At 36.7% G+C, this 13184-nt stretch overlaps 1 long non-coding RNA gene across 1 annotated transcript; it reads right to left on the bottom strand.

Annotated features, from left to right (window-relative positions):
* Positions 1-2126: 2126 nt before the first annotated feature.
* On the bottom strand, positions 2127-13042 carry LOC110214702 (uncharacterized). Its single transcript, XR_013486200.1, has 3 exons — positions 12908-13042; positions 5295-5394; positions 2127-2578 (listed from the first exon to the last, which is right to left on the bottom strand). It is a non-coding gene; the product is annotated as an uncharacterized LOC110214702 (long non-coding RNA).
* Between the last annotated feature and the right edge of the window lie 142 nt (positions 13043-13184).

The raw sequence follows: 13184 nt of genomic DNA, 5'->3' as shown, positions 1-13184 counted from the left end.
CCTGGTGGCCAACCCTGTACTGATAAAATTTTGTGAATTTTGATTATCCAGTGCTTGGCTGACAGACATAAAATCCAGCACTAGAAACCTACTTGTAGCCTTCCCAACTTGGCTTTGTGCTCTGCTGGCTTAGCCTTCAGGGTTTACACTCCATGTCACAACAATGCACTTGAAGGATATTACTATTATTTTTTAAAATCCATAGTTCCAAAAAATGATTTAAAAAGAGAGAGAGCCCTGTAGTAGAGAAGAAAATTCTATTCTCAACACTACCTTTCATTTATCAACATATAAACTTATGTAGTAGAAACTTGTCAATGATCTTGGGTCTTTGGGCTATGTGAATGAATAGTCAATCTGGATAATTCAGTTCTTTCCTTTATTACTTCAATCTCACCTTCATTTTCAATAGCAGTCTCATTATCTTAATTTCTTTTTTAGCTTGCTTGTGCAATTGCAAAATAGGGATAATAACAGCATCTACTTTGCAAGGTTCTTGTGGGACTCAGCTAAGACAATGTACTTGTAATGTGTATATAAGTGTACATATGATGTGCTTTGAAACCTTTAAAGTACTCTATTACTGCCAGCTTTTAATATATTCTGCATAATTCAATAAAAAATTTTGTCTGTCTCTCTGTCCCTGTTTTTCTAGCTGTCTCTGTCTCTCTCCCCACTCTCCCTTCATCTTCAATTGAACTGAGGCAATAAGAGTTATTTGAAAAACATCCACAGGGTGTTTCACTAGGGGATAGTGAGTACTTCAAAAGTTAAATTGAGGTTTTATTTGGGTGAAGAATTTTATGGCAATTTATAAAAACTGGACATGAAAATTTCCAGTTCCTTATTGTTGATAGTTTCCTTTCAAATTATATTTTCAAAGATTATTTTGTCAGGAAGAGTTATCATTTTTCCCTTCTAATTTGTTTGCTCTAACAAAAGTCTTGTTGTTATGTTGGGGAGGTACAAGAAGTCTCTTCACGGCTTAATTGATATGAAACATTGATTAGGCCTTCTGAGGGATGGAGAGTTCCAGAGGAACTATGAAATAACCACTGAGTTTACAAGAGGATGTTTGCAAACAGAGGCTCCTGGCTTGAGCTGGACAAAAAAAAAAAAAAGCATGTTGGATAGTTGATAATTAAATTTAAAGAAATACCCGCAGTCTGATAATAGAATTAATTTTTGATGACTTGAGCCTGCTCAAAATGTTTACATGTTGATAATTGAGCAGCAACAAAAATAAGACAAGAATTAGTTGTACCAAAGAGACAGAAAGAAAAGAAATATTTCAATACATAATCCAAGAGAAATTGTGCAAGACCTTGGCTCTGCCTGCTGAAGGTGAAAGGTTTATCGAATTCAAGCATGATCCCTAGCACAACATGGATATTTAAAATATGTTAAATGTTTATTACTGAGGAAGGAAAGGAGGAACAGGAAACAGAAAAAGTGTGAACTGCTGTCTAGAACATGAGAATGACACCTGTGCTCTCACTGTGTCAGCTACAGGTAGCATTAGCTAGGGTAGGTAGACCAGTGGGTTACAAGGGTAAGGTCATGGGCTAGAACTCCATATGGCTCGATTAGATTTGATTTAATCAAGTCATTCAATGAGCATGTATAAAATATCTCTGATGCTAAGTGCTAGGAATAAAACATCAAAAATGAAAATAGGCCTGGTCCTTAAAGAGTTTATAGTCTGTTGGGAAGAAATGTATGCAGATAAATAAGAAAAAAGTAATGGAGGGGGGAAAGGAGTGGACCATAAATCTAGTTCTTATAATTTTTATAAGCTATTCCACAGAAGAATGTGAATACAGCTGGATCAGCACAAACTCTTTACCTCTTGAAAAAGGATAAATAAAAACACTAGAGCCACTATTGATGTATTAGTAGTTTCAAGCACAGTTCTGCCAGGGCCTATATATTATGAATATAATTTCCAGCATGAGTCTCCTCATGGGGGCAAATTGGGAAGAAATCAAAAGATATTGGATTTTAAATATGAGGGTTAATTTCTTAGTGCTCATTCCCATTAAAATTAGATATTGTATCTGACCATTCACCTAACAAATAAATAAGTAAATAAATATCCATTGATTGTGAAAGACACCATTTGGGGGTTTATAAAAACGAAGAAAACTTGATCTTGCACTTAGATTTGTAGCATGATGGCAGAACTATTGACAGAATGGTTGTGGATTCTCTCTCTATTCACTCAGATTACACCCTTTCTCCATGGGTCTTGGTTTCTCCTCTGTAAAATGGGAGGAGTGGACTAAATCATCTCTGAGATTCTTTCTATCTCTACATCTATGATCCCATGATCTGTTCAACACAGTAGACAGGCTTTCAAAGGTGGTAAGATTTTTTTTTTTTAAAGTCATCATATTGTACCAAGTTCATGATGACTTAGCTTGGGTGGTCCTTGGATGACAAACATTCAGTCTGTCCCTGGGTCTGGGCTTGAATCTCTTTGAACTTGATAGGACCTGACAGATTTTGTGCTTTGATGCAAACGTCTTTGAGAGGTCTCGATCAACCCTAGGCTACAATGAAGCATCAGAGCATGATGCTATAAGACATAAGAGCAAGAGAGGTGGAAACAAAGTGTTAGAGGTACATTTTAAAAATATTTTGTTTTTTCAGTTACATGTAAAAACAATTTTTAACCTTTTTTTTTTTTAACAATTGTGAGTTCCAAAATTCTCTCCTACCTTCCCTCTTCTCATCCCTCATTGAGAAGGCAGGCAAGCAATTATATATGTTACATATGTTCAGTCATCCAAACCATAAAGGTACATTTGATGAGGTCAGTAAAAAGGGAAAAAATTACCATTAAAAACTGTGTTGGTCCCATGATTAAAAATAATACTTTCCCTTTTTCTTGGGGGAGGGGTGCTAAATTTTGTCTTAATGAAATAAACTAATCCACTTTCCCCAAAAAAACCCTCAAAACATATAACTATATAAAAATAAGTATGAATGGATGGACATGCAAGTGTTCGCTTTTATTATTTAGTATTTGTTAAAAGAAAAGAAGGTTGTGTATTTTAATCTTAACAAAGTAGTTCTATAGGTCAGTCAGTCAATAAACATTTATTATGTGTTTACTATACATTCAGGCACTGTGCTAAGCACTAGGGATACAAAGAAAGGCAAAAGACAGTCCTTGTCCTCCAGGAACCCACAGTTTAATGAGGGATTAGAAACCATTGACATCCATTGCACTAAACCCAAGGTCTGATGTCTTTGATGTTGTCTTCACTTAGCACTAGATGTTGCCATAAGATAGGGGGCTCAATTGTAGCTCTTCCACTGTATACCCTACACTGTATACCTATAGCCTCTCTGGGCATCAGTTTCCTGTAAAATAAAAGAACTGGAGGCAGACATGTGCTGAAACCAGCTTGAACCTGCCTGATCTGATTGTCAAATTTTCACTGTGAGCATTTATGCCTCAGAAATCAGCAAATGCTACAAATCAGGGTTTGATTTATTGCTTTGCTGATTTCTTAGACCGATGGTGTCAAATTCAAACCGGCCATTAAACTCTACATAAGCATCCCTGATGCCACTTGTTGACTTAGAAAGTTAGATTTTAACATTAGCTTTGTTTTGTTGTATTAAAAGTAATGGAGAAAATGTTAATAATGCACATTAAATTAAAATGTGTTATTCATACATCTCTTTTTTCCTGAGGAAGAGCTGTTAAACGTTTACTAGCACACTCTTGATCACTAAGGTCTTTTCTAACTCTTTATCATGTTATCTACGTAACTGTGTTATGTTGTTGTTCAGTCACGTCTGACTCTTCCTGACCCCATTTGGGGTTTTCTTAGCAAAGATACTGGAATGGTTTGCCATTTCCTTCTCTGGCTCATTTTACAGATGAGGAAACCAAGGCAAGCAGAGTTAAGTGACTTGCCCAGGGTCACACAGCTAGTAAGTGTTATATGTTTGAGGCCACATTTGAACTCAGGAATTCCAGGCCCAGCACTCTATCCACTGCACCACCTAGCTGCTCATTACATAATTGTACCCAGCTCCTATCTTTTTCTTTTAACAGTAATATTATTAAAAGTAACATGAGTTCAATACTTCAAAAAGATAGGTTGGAGTCCATGGACACAAATTTCAACCCATTCACACCTTAACAGACAGTCTTCATGAGGTGCTAGGACCAGAAAATTAATCACCCTGGAAGCTAAACTTTTGCTCGTGAGCCTGAAATTCAGCTAGGCTGTTCCTTAGAATACAGTTGGCACTAAGTCCCTCCTCAGCCTACCTGGCCCTGCTTTAGCCTTTGAAACCCAGAACTAGCTGTGTGACACTGGGTAAGTCACTTAAACCTTTTTGCTTTAGTTCCTTATCTGTAAAAAGAACTGGAGAAAGAAATGGCAAATCACTTCAGTGCCTTTGTCAAAAAAAACCCCAAAAGGGGTCATGGAGAGTCAGACATGACTGAAAATGACTATACAACATTTACCTTTCAGGACAAAATGATTGCTGCCCTTTCCCTATGGCACTGATGATTTCTGGCTCTTCTTCTTGGCTCAGTTAGACAATCATATCCGTACATGATAAGACAGATTTTTCTATAATGACAATAATTATTTAAACAATTAACTTGATCTTTGCAAGTCAACATTTTCCCCTCACATATGCATTCTGATTAATACAATTTTGGCATAACAAGCATTTTACTTTGTAAGGAATTATTTTTGGATACATGTATGAAAGTACGTCTGGAAAGCTCTGCCTCCTCTTCTGACCCATCTTTAGAGTCTAACTCCAGTGCCTCCCTCCAGGAAGTCTCCCTTGATTATTCAGCTCATGCAGAGGACTTTGCTTTGCACCAGTCTGATGGAATTATAGGATCATAGGTGCAGAGCTAGACAGCAACTTAAAAATCATCTGATCCAACCCCTTATCTTTACAGATGAGGAGAATGAGGCCCAGAGAGTTGAATTAATTTACCTGACATTGCACAGGTTTCTACAGTCACCACAGTCAACAGCATCAGTGAGTTTTGAACCCTGTTTTTTCACTTCAAATCTAGGATGCCTCCTCCCACACTACACTACTTACCATATAATATTGCATAAATAAATTAAATCAGGTCCTTGTGAATCTCCAGTATAGTACTCTGATAAAAAAAATGCTCATTTAGGATTCTAAATTCAAGATAAATTCATAAAAAAAATTAGGAAATTCTAATGTTAAAAAATCATAATGCAGTTAAGTGGTGCAGTAGATAGAGGGCCCAGCCTGAAGTCAGGAAGACTCACCTTTCTGAACTCAAAAACAGCCTCAGACAGTGCGTAGCTGTGAGATCCTGAGCAAGTCATGTAACCCTGTTTGCCTCAGTATCCTCATCTGTAAAATGAGCTGGAGAAGGAAACGGAAAACTGTTCTAGTATCTTTGTCAAGAAAACCCTAAATGAAGTCTTAGAGAGTTGGACTCAACTGGAAATTGCTGTTGTTTTTAAAACTGTTATATTTAAACAGCTGGGGTCGCTAGGTGGTGTAGTGGATATATTTCTGAGTTTAAATCTGGCCTCAGACACTAGCTGTGTGACTCTGGCCAAGTCACTTAACCCTTTTTGGCTCAATTTCTCACTTGTAAAATGAGCTGGAGAAGAAAATGGCAAACTACTCCAGTATCTTTGCCAAGAAAACTCCACATGGGGTTATGAAGAGTCAGACGTGACTGAAAAATGACTGAACAAAATTTAACTAGCTAAGCTACCTCATCTCAAAAGTATTTATTTATTTGGCAAGGCAATTGGGATTAAGTGACTTGCCCAAAGTCACTGGTAAGTGTTGTGTGTTTGAGGCCAGATTTGAACTCAGGCCTTCCTAACTCCAGGGCCAGTACTCTATCCACTGTGCCACCTAGCTGTCCCTCAAAAGTATTTATTGATAAAACTAGAAAAGAGACAACTAAAAGATGTAAAACAGAATAGATAGGTTAGTAATTCTACACTCTTTAGCAATAAAGGTGTATCTACCACATTTGGCCTTTACCACCTGTATACCCTCCTCCATATCTAATGCACTAATGAAGGAAACAGCAGAGACAGTTAAGAAGGGATAGTCAGGCAGAGTGAATGGATTTGACTGAATATATAGAACTGAAATCTGTCCTAGAGATTGCATAGTTACAAATGCACTGACGGATATATTTTCAAGATGTCTTAAGAGGAGAAGATTCAGGAAATGGTAAAAGTAATGTTACATGAGGGTATCCTTCATTAAAGCATGAAAACTGAATAGTTGTACTTTCACAAGTGATTTTCTACAATAGATCACATCTTCACTGCCATATACCTGACTGAAAAGTATGCAGATTATAAGATACCACCGTGTTTAGTATTTCTTGATTTTTAAAAAAAATTTGCTAGAGTAAAAATTAAGTCTTAAAATCTACTAAAATATGTCTCTTACACATATATGAAAATATACAACATTCTGTAATAGATGTGACTATAGATTAATGCTGAGCATTCATATCAAGTGAGACATAAAGTTAGGGAGATATATGTTCACTTAGGGTGTTTGCTAGTGCTTTGGTACAGATGGTGAGGATCTCCAGACCCTTATATTTGCAAATTGTACTAGTTACATTGAGCTTCAGAATACTACAAAACCTCTTCAAGGAAATCCACTGTCATTGAGAGATTAGTCTAATTACATACAGTGAAAAAACAAAGTAGAAGAAAAATGCATATTAAGCAGATTATTACATGCAATTGGACAGTCAACCCACTGAGTCATAAATACATGTCTATCAATGTCTTAGGAAACTCTACCAATGGACAATGCTCCAGGCCCAGAACTGACTAAAAGGAAGAGAGTGAGTGGGTTAGATTGATTGCCTTTGGTAAACTGGATGTTACTTTGATTCCAAGCTGATTTTTGATGCAAAATCAATGAAAAAAACCCAATATGCTCTTAGTGACTTTATATGGCTACAAATCATGAAACACAATAATCTCAGAATTAAAATGTCAGTGGTACAAAATGAAATGGAAAAGTTTGTTGTGAGTATAAATAGACTATCATATCATGAGTAATTATTTGAATGGAGAAATTATATTAAAGACATCATTAAGGATATATGACCATAAAAGGCGGATGGTTAACCATGAACTGAGTCAATCAATTGATATGCATTTATTAATTACCTACTGTGTTTCAGGAGGGATAATGACTGGGCAGTCCAAGTACTATCTTATTGTCTGTGCAGCAATGTGATACAGCACATTGAATAGGCTGCTGTACTTGGAGCCAGGATGACCCCAGTTCAGATTCTCCTTCTGACATTTGCTAGTGATCTGTCAGTAAACATTTATTAAGCACCTAATATGTCCCAGACTGTTCCAAGCATTGTGCTTACTAGCTGTGTGACTCCATGCAAGTCACTTAAACTCCTTATGCCTCAGTTTCCTCATCTGGAAAATTAGGGGGCTAGACTAAACTTCTGAAGTCCCATCCAGAGCTGTATTTGTGAACCTATGAATAAACACACCCATCCAAAGGCAGGTGCTTGGATTTTTTTATATAGTACAGAAGCATATCTTAGTAGGAGCTATTATTCCCCCTACCTCCCAACAAGCCCTTTCTCTCTATCTCTCTGCTCCTGCCAGAGATATTGCCCTTCTATTAGTTATGCTAGGAGAAAATATGACCAGAAAACTCCAAAAGGGAAGGCACCCTGTGAGTTTTTCATTTAATAGAACATTTTCTGCCACAAATGTCCAAAAGAATTGGTTGAGGAGACAGGACTACCTCCAGATTTTAACCTTGGCATCACAATATCTGGGGTTTTTTTCCCTTCTTCTCTCCACTTGTGTCTTTTCAGTGCAACTCTTGTTTTGTTGGTCAGTGAAAAACTACTTTGCTGTGATATATAGATCTCTCAGGTTACAAGCTCAATAAAGATTAGATAAAGTTCAGGTACATAGTCTTGTTATATTATAGTATCTAGCCATTACTCATGTTCTTTAATGGGCTATTGTAGTATTGACACCCATATTTATCAGCTCATGTGAGGGGAAGCCATGTCCTAACTCCTTTCTCATATAAGGTATTTAAATTATCCTCACATCTTGATTAGATCAGGGGGCTAAAGCTTCAGGCTATTGCCATCACTTCCTGGTTACCTGAGTGGAAAAAAAGTGAGTTGCTGCAGGCACTTGGGGGTGTCGGTTGGTGAAAATGATGGGCAACCCAGCCAAGTGAGTTTCAGTTAGCTTGAATGTTCTTTTGAATATCCTACTCCTGCTATGGCTAATGTTAAGTGTTGAGTGACCTAGAAGTGTCTCATTTTGTTCTGCTATCTAATATAAAATACCAGGAGACTAATCTGAGTCAGGCTCAGTCCAAAACATCATGCCTTTCTTTAGTTTGAAACCCTGGGTTACTCACCTTTACTGTTGGCCACCCGCTTCAGTTCCAAGTAGAAACTTTCTTTACAGGTAGTTAAAACTCTGACTGGACTTTTCCTTACTCTTTGATGTCCCTTACCTGCCATCCTGGCACTAGGTTTTCTCTTTCTTGGTCACAGAGCTGATAGTCAACTTTCCTCAGGGGATTCTTCTCTTGTATTTACTATTGTGGTCGCTAGGTGGCACAATGGATAGAGCTCTGGGTCTGGAGCCAATAAAAACTGAGTTCAAATTCAACCTCAAACACTTCCTAAATGAGTGACCTTGGGCAATTCTGCTTCTCTCAGTTTCCTCAACTGTAAAATGGGGATAATAATAGCAACTAAATCCCAGGGTTGTTATGAGGAGCAAATGAGATAACATATAATGCCAGCTACTATGATAATTATTGTTATTGTTATTATTTCAAGATCTCCCATACAATAAATGGCAGAGCCTGGATTTGAACTCTGTCTCTCTGTCTCTCTGTCTCTCTGTCTCTCTGTCTCTCTCTCTCTCTCTCTCTCTCTCTCTCTCTCTCTCTATATATATATATATATATATATGTATGTATATATATATATATATATGTATGTATGTATATATATATATACATACACACACACACACACACACATACATATATATACTCTTTTCCACTTAACTTCCTGACGTCTGATCACATTCTTCTGTAATAGATTTTATATCTCCTTTGTTGCTCATTTTACCCTCAATTTACTTTTCTTGAAAATGTCTTAAATTTTTCACTTCAAATTCTATCTACCCTAGGTCAAAGATCCCAGGGTAGAGTCTATAGGTAAAAGGTACTTTGGGGGCACTGGCACATTTGTTATGTAGTCACCTTTCTGCATGGTAAACAATTCTCACTTACTATAGAATACTATCATGTCTAATATCTAATAAATGTCATGATTGCTCATGCAACTTTAGTTTAATTTATTCTAAAAACACAAATCATCTTGGGTAGGGAGACTTTCCCTCCACACAGTGGTGATACTGGAACAATCTTTACCTCATCCACCTTCTTGTATAACCAAATGTATCATGGTGTGACTGGGAAAGTCATTTCTAAAACCCTCTAGACTGGGAGTAGACAGAACTAAACCTCTCTGCACTTTTGTTCTCTGATCTCTAAAATGATGTAGTTGGAAGAATGTTCTCTGAAGTCCTTCTAACTTTGAGCTATTTTACAGTGTTCCTCCTTTTCTTCCTTTAAAAAATACCTATTTTATGAAGTTGGTTTACAAGTCAACTACATTTTTACATGTAAACATTTTTATATACCTTATTTATGTACTCAATCCTAGTTTCATCTATATCTATGAATGCTCTTCAAATGATCTTGTAAATGTTTTCCTGACATTGTTTTTTTTAACTGATTTGTAATATTATTGATAATCTTCCCTTCCCTCATAATATTTTGCAGATTAGTTTATACACTTATATGTATTTATCCTTGGCAAAAGCTACTGCATGGTGATCCCCTTGGCATCAAGGTGAGACAGTTAATTGTTCCTTCACAAAATGGTGTTATTTTTTGAACTTGAGTGTATATAATGAAACCAACTCATTTGTTCACAAATCTGAGAACTTGTGACCAATCCTTCCATTTGACTGCAGTATCCTTATGCCTTTTGATTTCATTTATTGTGAGATGGTCTTTATAGATGTAGTTTAGTTGGACTGGTAGAGGGCCAATTGTCATTGAATATGAATAGCTCATATTCGGAGTTAATCTGATGTTTGTGGGTGGTCTAAAATGTTGTGATTTGTAGTTCTCTAAAGTTCTTTTCCCCATACCATTCTATGACTCTCTTTATGAAAGAGGAAGGGACCACATGGGACTGAGCATCATTTTCTATTATATTTTTCTTCATTGATTACCGAAGTTAAAGACTTCATAACCTTGTGGACAACCTGTAGGTGACAAACCTCTCTGAATTTAAGTTGTCTGCTTCTCATACAGGAGTCTCAGTTTATTACCAAGCATGTTCTTAGTCTTTCCAGCCTGGTACAAGCTGGCAAAACTAGTGTTCAGCTAGCAAATTTTTTAAACTCAGGGTAACCATACTGTAAAGCAGGGCTTTGTGGAATGGAATTTTTTTTTTCATCTCACAGAGGGCTTTTTTCTAACATGACACACAAAAAAGTTAAGAACCCTTGTTCTAAAAAAAAAAAACAGAGGAAAGATGCTTCTTTATGCTTTAGAAATATTAATGAAGTTCCTCTGAACCCATTCATTGTGAAAAAATGTCAAATATGCTTCTAGTAAAATAAAGTTAGCTCTAATCTGACGTATGTGTGGGCATTATGCAAACAGCATATGAAAACTGGCCCAGGAAAATTCCAAGGCTAAGTCTGAGATATATTAAAAAACAAAAACAAAAACGAAACTATTGAGGTCTCTTGTATCCCTACTGGAATATGTGAGCTTGAGCCAAATTTTCTCTTCTGCTAAGAGCATGTGACTCCTATTGATATCTTGGTTCTGAGAAGAGTCTACATATATCTGGAATTTAGTTCAAAGAAGTTGAGAGGGAGAGGAAAATAGGGAAATAGAGTAAAAAGGTTTATCTGATTAGAGATTCATTTGGGGAATTACCTTTTCAGTAGTTTGGGAAACTACCTTGCAGAGATTTAATGGGGGGAAATATTCTTGGTAGGCAGTTCTTTGAATCCTTCTCAAGGAATGATGAAGATGAAATAAAAGTTTATTAAGCTTTAGTAAACAGTTACTATTCAGTTTCATAGAAATAGAGGTGTAAGGCTTTCACACTGGCTCAAGAGCATAGACAGTATGGGAATTGTGAAAGTACATATAGAATTGGGGAAAAATAAAATTTTAAACTTTAAAAAGCATAATAGATGCTGCTGATGTATACTGCAAAAACAAAGCATAAAACAATATTTTGAGTTTGGTTAAGTGTGAGTTAATGTAATTTATTCATGATTTCAGGGTAATTTTAAATTATATAAATCATTTCATTTATTCTTCTGAGCCCCCTACTAGATCATAAACTCCAAGAGGCCAGAAATAATAAACTATCTACTGTTTTCTTCCCAGTTTCCTCAGTCCTCCAACACTCCCTCTCCTAACTCAGTGCTGAACATATGATAGGCATGTAATGTGTGGTTGTTCAGCTGTCATTGTGACATCAGAAAACAGAAGGCATTCATAATATAGCAAGAAACACATACTTTTCTAGAGAGGCATAGAATGTAGAACCAAAAAAATCACCCTAAATCATAATGTGATTTATTTAAAGCTGACGGATAGAATTGATAGGATCATCTTTCTAGAACTTAAACAGGTCTTACAGGCTATTTTATTCCCTTATTTTATAGATGAGGAATTGAGGCCTAAATAAGTTAAGTTACTTGTTTTGATAAATTATGTTGCTTCAGTATGCCAAAATTGTGTTGCTTTAGATTATATTGATATATTAATGTATCACATTAGTCTTATGCTTATTTTATGTAGTTAACATTTTTCGGGAAGTACATTTCAACATTTAAAACTGACCAGAAATGGTTGTTTTAAATTACACTAAGGAGAAGCAAATGTGAAACCAGATTTGACCTTGAGAAAAAGAACTTTTCTCTCTTGTATTGTTTTTTACTGTATATCAATTACATTTCTGTATTAGACCCATATATCAAATTCTCTCTTTTGGAGGGAAACATCTGTTTTCTCTATTCAAGATAGTATCATCCCTTTAGCCTGATCTTCTGGGAAATTAATTTAGATTCTTGCTATATATTTATAGGAATCTGTTTTAACTATTAAAAACAAGAGGTCAAAATATTCATATCTCTGTCAAGTCAGTGACTTTCCCTCAGTGCAACAAAAGTTAATTAAATGACTATGTGCAAATCAATATTGCATAGTATATAAAAACTGTTCTAGGAGTCAGAAAAACTAGGTTCACATACTGCCTCCAACACCTATTAGCTGTGTGACCCTGGTCAAATCACTTAATCTCTCAGGGGCCATGGCAGTAGGTTTCCATTTGCATATGTAAGGGTAAGTTTCCTCTTTGGGAGAATCCTACACCTATGAAATCACAGGTCTGAGTAAAAGAACAAAAACAAAACAAAAAAGGTATGCAAGGTACAAAAAACGACAGACCTTGCTATCAAGGAGTTTACAATTTAGTAGTGGTGGAGGGAGGGAGAGCATAAAGGTATTTACACAAGTGCTATATATAATATGATAAGAATATAGGCTAGGTCAAACTGAAGGAAGGGGTGAGAATCAGAAAAAGTGGAGAGAGATTTCAACAAAGTAATTTTTTAAAAGGCAGGATCACAGATTGTGTGAAATCCTGCTGGATTCAAATGCCGAAAAAGGAATGTTCCTTAGCGCCGTGTACAGAATGTGTGCCGTGTACGGAAATGCACCCCCTTTCCCGGCAAGATTCCAGGATCACCCAGCAGGGGGCAGCACCAACCTGCTTTGCTCTCGGCCCCAGGCAGGCAGCTCAGCGCTTCTCAATGCAACAAGAACTGTATCCCCACATGCCCCAAGGTCACGCTGCTCCTAACAGCTCTACAGCCCCAGGGCCACGGAAATAATGCATCCACCCTCCAGGCAGTGGGACCCCGGACTGACGGAAGTAGTAGGTCTTGGCCAAAAAGCTCCTAGACGCAGGATGATGTCAAAATGGGCATCTAAATGGGGGGAAATAAAGGATAGGGTGTACCGGGTCTGGAGCAGAAACAACCACC

The sequence above is a fragment of the Phascolarctos cinereus genome, unplaced genomic scaffold, assembly GCF_003287225.1.
Source record: "Phascolarctos cinereus isolate Bilbo 61053 unplaced genomic scaffold, phaCin_HiC Scaffold_4;HRSCAF=312, whole genome shotgun sequence".
NCBI lineage: Eukaryota > Metazoa > Chordata > Mammalia > Diprotodontia > Phascolarctidae > Phascolarctos > Phascolarctos cinereus.
The sequence above is the reverse complement of the archived record's forward strand: the minus strand, read 5'-3'. Positions and strand labels throughout refer to the sequence as shown.